The 8,213-nt window shown below is 35.1% G+C and overlaps 1 pseudogene; it reads right to left on the bottom strand.

The window, feature by feature from the left end:
* Positions 1 to 1,465: 1,465 nt before the first annotated feature.
* Positions 1,466 to 1,616, bottom strand: LOC128113129 (uncharacterized; annotated as a pseudogene).
* Between the last annotated feature and the right edge of the window lie 6,597 nt (positions 1,617 to 8,213).

Here is an 8,213-nt window from a genome sequence, read left to right as displayed (position 1 = left end):
TCTGCATATTTATTATGGCTTTCAGTTTAGTGTTTTCCTGGATTCCTGAGATGTGTGCATGAGTGGGTCTCCGTTTCTTGTGGCTGCTGTCAGGTTATCTTCTTGTTTATTTGTTTTGTCCAATTCTGATATGTGAGATGTTGTTTTATCTTATTCTATTTTATTATTATCCCTTAGAAGTCTGTTCATTTTCTTATGAAAAATAGGAAGGGAGTGGATTTGGATGGGAGGAGCGGTGGAAGAAGAATTGGGAGGAGGTCAGACCATAATCAAGATATATTACGTGATTAAAAAAATCTATTTTCAATAAAAGGAAAAAATAAGGAATAAATAGCTAATAAGATTTAATTTCAGTCAAATGAAAATTATATATTGTTCCTATCAGAATGTTACATTAGTATATTTCATACTGGAATATCAAGTTATACACTAAGTAATATATACGTAATACATTAAACACAGAGCCAAATTTTCTGTTTATGTAGACACAAGTCTGTAAAAGTACTCCTTATCTTTTCTAACTTATGCTGCATGTAGAAAATGCAGTTATATTTTAAAACAACTTTCTTCTGAAAGTATATGTTCATGCCTTTCGAGGACTGTATGTATTCCTGGTTACCATGGAAGCCCAAAGAGGGCATTGGGTATTTTGGGATTGGAGTTACAGACAGCTTGGTGTCGCTGTGTGGGTGCCTGGAATTAGACATCATTCATCTGAAAAAGCAGCCTATAGTGTTAACCGCTACATTAGCCATCTCTCTAGACTCCTGTAAGTGAAATACTTTAACAGAAGAATTCTGATGAGCATTTCCACTGACTCTGCTTATATATTATTTATCACGATAAAGACAAATATTTTTGTAGCCCAGCTGGATCATGGGGTTTTTCCTATCCACTAGTTCCTAATATATTCTGCACTGAAGTGTTTAATCTTGCTTTAGGCTGTATATTATCCATTTTGTAATTGTTTACTCAGTCATTGACTTCTTTTAAAAATAGCCATTTCCTCCTGGATCTTCAGTTTCTGATGAGTGTTTTTTCTGCCTCTGAATTACTTTGCTAAGGATCCATGACTAGATTTTTTTTTTGTAGCAAATATAGGGAACAGGTTTTAGAAATCTTTATCTGAGATTTTTCTTTTGCCTTTCTGTGTTGTTTGGTTATGTTTTCTCTTGTATACTATGTTTTAGTCACTGAACAGACACTGAATGAAAAGAGGTGGGTATGGCACAGTTGCACATTCTAGTTGTGGGATAATGCCTTTACTCACACAAAGTGGCCATTGGGAGCCACAGTCTTCCAGATGCTTGAGATAATAGCAAAACTTCCACCAAGGCCCATATAGGAAGATAGAAATGATGTGTTTTTCTGGCAAGAACATTTGTGAAAGACTATCATCTACATACTTTGGCAACATAACAGAGAGATGAAAGATAAGACTTTAATTTACAATTAAAACATTCAATGAATGTAAAAAATATGGATAATAAAAGAAAAATCAATCTCTTTTCTTGCTCAGTTATAAATATTTCTCAGAATTCCTAAATAAAAAAGTCATAAGGTTTAGTTTATATCAGATACTACACTTCATCTTAGCCAAAAGGCCGAGAAGCGATTTAGTTTATATCAGTATTCACCAAGTATTTCACTGTCCTGGTCATCAAGGATTGCATATATCTATTCTGTCTTTTATTTTGTTTATTTATTTGCTTTTTATTAAAAGTTTTTGATATAATATATTCTGATAATGATTTTTGTTCCAGCAACTCATCCTAGATCCTCCTTACCCTTCAGTTCTCCAATGCCATGCCCTTTTTTTCTCTCTTTAAAAGACAAACAGGCAAATGAATGAACAAATAAAACACTAGAAATTCACACACACACACACACACACACACAAACACATATACACACTATAACCAACAAAAACATAAAATTGGAAACTGTAATACACAAGCAAAAAACCAATATGACAAAAAATGCCCAAATAAAGAAATATGAGACAAAAAGTAAACAAAAAACATCATTGAGTCCAGTTTTGTGTTTTCCATATATGGCTGGGCAGAGGTCCTACATACAAGTGCAGTTAACATACTCTGTGAGACTCGACTGGAGAAAGCTAATTTTCTGTTTGCAAATGGTTGGCAGTTGCAGATAGCTTCTTGGTTAGGAGTAGGAGTCTACTCCCTCTTCTCAGAAAAATGGGATCCCATCTAGCTTGAACCTGTGTAGGCCCTGTGTGTGTGCGGTCAGTCTCTGCACATTCACATCTGCATCAGTTCTATTGTTTCTTGGGGACACTGTTTCTTTAGAATTATACATCTTTCCTTTTTCTTGAAATCTTTCCTGCTTCTCTTCTGCACAGGAAACTGAGACTTGAGTGGAGGAATTTGATGAAGACATACCATGAGTGTTCCAGGGTCTCTCACTTGGGTCTCTGTGTTAGTCTCATCTACTGAAAGAGAAGTTTCTCTGATGAGGCTGATCTATGGGTATAGGAGAATGCCATTAAGAATCATTTTATTGCTGTTCCTTTAGCAGAACCATAATACTGGCTTTCTCCTAGTGCCATGGCCTATCTAGTTTCAGGATCTTGGCCACATGAGCAGTATCAAGCATGTAGCATGTTAAAATCCAATAGAGTCAGAGACTGCTGGTTACCCCCACAACATTTGTTCCAGGACTGAACCAGCATGTCTGCAGCCATGTCACTGTGGTAGATCTTAGGGTTTGTAGCTGAGTTAATGACTTCTTTTCTCGTTTGGTAGTTGTAAATACCTTCCAGTACCATGAACATAAGATAGTAAGAGTAAAAGATCTAGTTGGGCACCAGTCCAACCACTCCATATTCAATAAAATATGTAAGTGCTGTATTCAGCACTAGGGCTGTCCTTGGGGGGTATAGGTTACCTCACTCAGGATGATTTTTTTTTTGCTAGCTCCATCCATTTACCTGCAACTTTCATGATTTCATTCTTTTAACAGTTTAACATTATTCCATTGTGTAGATGTACCACATTTTCATTATCAATTTGTCAGTTGATGGGCCCCTGCTATTTTCTATATCTGGCGCTTGTGGCTAGAGTAGCAATGGACGTAGATAAGAAAGTATCTCTGTGGTAGGATGATGCATGCTTGGGTAATACCCAAGCAGGATCTTCAGGAAGATCTATTTCTAGCTTCCTGAGGAGCTGCCACACTGATTTCCATAGTGGCTGTACAAGTTTGAGCTCCCATCAGCAATGAAAAAGTTTCTCACTTTCCCTGCATCCTTGCAGACATGAGCTGTCATTTGTTTCATTGATCTTGGCCATTCTGAGTAGTGTAAGAGGAAGTCTCAAAATAGTTTTAATTTGCATTTCCCTGATGACTAAGGAAGTTGAACATTTCTTTAAGTGTTTTTTAGCCATTTGTGTTTCATCCTTTGAGAACATTCTACTTACTTCTGCATCCCATTTTATAGGGGTTGTTTTCTTGATGTCAGTTTTTTCTTTTTTTTTTTTTTTAATACTAAGCCTATATCAGAAGTGAAATTGGTAAAGAAATTTTCACTTTTCTCACTCTGTAGCCTGAAGCTTTTCTTGAATGATGGTGTCCTTTGACATACAGAAGCTTTTCTGTTTCATGTGATCTCCTTTATTAAATGTTGGTCTTAGTGCTTTGCTATTGGTGTCTATTAATCATTTTATGGAACTTATTGGGTATTTTTTTCATTTGCCCTGGTATTGTTCACTTGGAAAGATATCTAACATATTCATTCCCTTTGTTTCAATTTACCTTAAGAATCTCATAAAAGGATTCATATTTGTTTTCTATAAATATGTCCATGAGTTGATTCACAAAAGATATATCCATGGTCAGGAAAAAATCAAGTTCATTTTATATAAAAGATTTGTAGCAAAAATTAGCATTTGAGGCTTTGTTTAATTTCTATTGTTTTACTCTTTAAAAATATTTTATTTTATTTGTTGCTCGTATAATTTGTTCTGTTTCTATATATTTATAATCATAAATACTCTAAAACTATATTGGAAACAGTTTCCTAATACTTATAAATTAATTTATAAAGCTTATTTGTCATTTTATTTTTAATGTTGTTAATCAGAAATTCTTTTTTTAAATCTTAACATGTAGGGTATGAAAAAGGTTAAAAAATACATTTCTTTGATGAAATTGTTTTTTTTACATTATAATTATCCTCATTTTACATGGTATTTCTTTTTTTAAAGGGTTACAGTGATTTTGCATTTAATTTAACAGGCAAACAGAGTCCACTAGAACAGTAATGGCAATTTGAAGAGTAATAGACATTTCATTCATTTTGTAAAAAAATGGTAATTTAGAGTTGAATTTTCAATAAGATATCGGAGAAGATGCAATGTTTATTTTACCTTCAGCTTCGTATTAATGTCCACTGATAAGAAAAGATATCATGTTCCCTAAGCAATAACAGAGCTATATGAATGTGAGAATTAATATCCAGACTCATATGCAAGCATGCTGATATGAAAGCAAATAGCAAATTCACAGTGCAAGCAAAAATGCCAGGCTGACTCAGAATTATAAACATATATTAAGTTAGGATGGCTATGAAGCTATTCAGACAGGTGAGCATTAGATGTGTTTGTTATATAAAAATTGAGAGAACATGTTAGTTTATATACATTAAAGCATAATCTTTCTAAGAATATGATATTGAGGTGGTTTGAATAAGATTACCCCCCAAACACAGACTCATGCATTTGAATGCTTAGGGAGTAGCATTAGGAGTAAGTGTGCCCTTGTTGGAGAAAGTGTGTCACTGGGGGTGGGATTTGGAGTTTAATTGCTGAAGCCAGGTCTAGTATCTCTCCCTTCCTACTGCCTGCCAGTCTTAATGTAGAACTGACTCTCAGCTACTTCTCCAGTACCATGTCTGCCTATGTGCCACCATGCTTCCCATTGTAATGATAATGGACTAAACCTCTGAACTACAAGCCAGCCCAAATTAAATGCTTTCCTTTATAAGAGTTGCTGTGGTCGTGGTGTCCCTTCACAGCAATAAAAACCCTAACTAAGACAGATATCAAAAGTAGTAAAATTATTACTTATGATTACCAAAATATGAGCACTAAATATAGGAGATATGGTCCCTTTTATTTCCTGGACACTGGTAGCTAGAAATGAAAATCATGATGTTGAAAATGATAAGAAGAAAACTATCAGAAAGTATTGAGTGACACATGTTTCTAAGTAGATTAAAAATTACAAGCAGTATTTTCAAGTGATGTATATGACCCAGTGTAGCAATGTACAGAGAAAAAGGACACATGGAAAGCTAAAAATTAACTACATGTAAAGTAGGAAGCACTTTGATGGATACTGTGCATCATTTCACTTGTTGAGATCAGAAAGAGTTTGTTGGTGGAGCTGATTATAAAACAGGACTTGATCATTTGCTCTAGATGGAGGAATAATTAGATGGGCAAAATGGGAGACAGGTGTACAGTTCCAGGTGAGATGATACTCTAAAAAGCAAACTGAACAATTTTGCTAAAAGACATAATTTCTGTAAGAGGAATAATATATGAAGCTACCAATTAAACCTGAAGATACTGGAATGCTTATCTAACAGTAGTGTATGAAGTATTTTAAAATGGAGCCAGCTCCAGAAAAGAAGGGGTTTAAAGATAGTATTAAGTATGGAAATGGAAGTAATTCATAGTTTCAAATATTTAATCTTTGGAAGTTTGTCTACATACTTTATGTTGAGTTTAACTGAAAAGATAAAGGACTCTAAGACATAATGGAATTACCAATTGTCTTTGAATGCATGGATATTATACAGTCAATGCCACTCATGTGGAATATAATGACAAACTTTTAACCTGTGACTTTTCAAACATAAAACTAATATGCAAAGGCATGCACAATCAAATTGATTCATGTATTCATTAAATACGTTATCCTAATTAAGTTATGAGGAAAATGGAAAAATTTTCAATAAGACTGAAAATACCTGTTATGGTGATATTTTATTTGTGCTTTGATAAATAAAGCTTGCCTGGAGATCAGGGGGAAAAATAAGACATTTCAAATAAACAAAGTCAGGCAGCATACGTCCTTAATCTGATCCCTTAGCAGGCAGGGTCTCTGTGTGTTCAAGGCCATGCTAGGGAACAAACAAATGAGACAAGCATGGTGACACACGCCTTTAATCCCAGTACTAACCACAGACAGACAGTGACAAGGAAGTGAGGTAGCTGGACTAAGAGCCAATAAGAGGGCAGAAAAGCAAGGCATATAAAGGCGTGGGTAGACAGGAAGTAGCACATATTTGGAAGCTGCAGAGCTGGTGAGGAAAGGTTGGCTAGTGGCTATTCCTATTTCCCTAATCTCTAAGGCTTTCACCCCTATATTTGGCTCCATGTTTTTTATTTAATAAGACCATTTAGAAATTCATCTACAATCTATATCTGTCATACTGATGAATCCTCAACTTAAAAGATTTGTAGCTTGAGATTAAGATATTAATGAGGATAAAGGTGAACAGCATCTCAGCCATGAACCCTTTGATCTACAATGGTGACCTGCCTGCAAGATGCAACGGTGCCACAGTGGCAAAAATGTGGTGGGAGTCACCAACCACTATCTGATTGGATTTATGGCCCACTCTATGATATGTAACCCATCTTGATACTGCTCAAGTGTCCAAGAACCTAAGATTAGATAAGCCATGCACCTAGAGGAAAACCATATATGATTGTTGTGCTAAAAGTAATATTTCTCAACCTTGTGGGTCATGACCCCTCTGCTGAATCCCCTAGCTCCAAAAATTATTTACATTATGATCCATAACTTTAGCAAAGTTACAGTCATGAAGTAGCAACAAAAATAATTTTGTGGTTGGGGTCACTACAGCATGAGGAACTGTTAAAGAGTCTCAGCATTTGGAAGGTTAAGAACCACTGTGCTAAAGGAAAGTGGCAGTAAAATGATTCTTAACAGCATTCTGTTATACTCATAGATCAGTGTCTTGCTCAGCCATCATCAGAGAAGCTTCTTCCTGTGGTAGATGGGAATGAACACAGAGACCCACAACTGGACAATTTGCGCAGAGTGAGAGATCTTAGAATACCCAGTCCTAAATTGCATGTCTCCATCAAAAATCTTCCTTTCAGGGATTAGGGAAGTCTGTACAAGTGGAGGTTGAATGATTTTATGAGCCAGTGGGGATGGAAGACACCAAAGAAACTAGGCATTATAGACACAAAAGGACTAATGCACATATGAACTCAGAGACTGTAGCAACATGTACAGGGACTGACAAATCTAAACCAGACAGGGTCCCTGAGCCAAGAGGGGAAATAGATACAAGCCTCCATTCCTAACCTAGAATCTACCTTCAACTCATGACTGCTTTCAAAGGAAAAATTAGTTTTCTCCAACAGACTACATTTAAATGGAATTCCATGCCCAGCAATAGATGGTCAACTAAACAAGCTCAATGGTACTTTTCAAGGTTCTTTTTTTTTTTTAATCAAATAATGTTTTGTCTTTGTCTTTTCTTTTCTTTTTTTATGGGTCTTTTTTTTTTTTAGATATTATCGTTCCTGGTTTTGTATTTTTATGGGATTTCTGTGTGTACAAATGTGTGATTCTGCATGTGTATGTTTCATGTGTTTTTTCTTTGGCTCTTTATTTTTCTTGTTTTCTTGTTTGATTTGCCCTAATCTGATTTGTTTTTATTTTGTTATATCATCATCATAATCATCATTCTTTAGATGCTTGATTGTTTTCTAATGAGAGAGAAAAAGAAAGGGTATAGATTTGGGTGGGTGGAGAAGTGGGGATGATCTAGGAGGAGTTAAGAGAGGTAAACTATAATAAGAATATATTGTACAAAAATTTTTTAAAGATTTTGATTGCTTACAAAAAAGAAAAATGAATTAATAATACTTTATTTAAATTTTATTCAATTAATTACTCATTTAAAAAAAGAGATTTGAGTGGAACTGACCTGAATACCTCCTTTCTGAGGACCAGCTTTCATGGTACAAGAAGGCACCATTCCGTGAAAACTTCCAAAGGATGGAAGCAACTAGCAGCTATGATGCCTAAGATAAAATAACAGCAAGCATGAAACAAAAATAATAACAGTGTAATAGTGGCACACATACCTTGGCAGTGACTAACAACCCTTTAATTGTACATAAGACTGTTCAACCAGATAG

Source organism: Peromyscus californicus, unplaced genomic scaffold (genome assembly GCF_007827085.1).
Source record: "Peromyscus californicus insignis strain IS unplaced genomic scaffold, ASM782708v3 Scaffold_17__1_contigs__length_78620276, whole genome shotgun sequence".
In the NCBI taxonomy this organism is placed as follows: Eukaryota; Metazoa; Chordata; class Mammalia; order Rodentia; family Cricetidae; genus Peromyscus; species Peromyscus californicus.
Note: the sequence above shows the minus strand (reverse complement) of the source record. Positions and strands in the feature narration are given on the sequence as shown.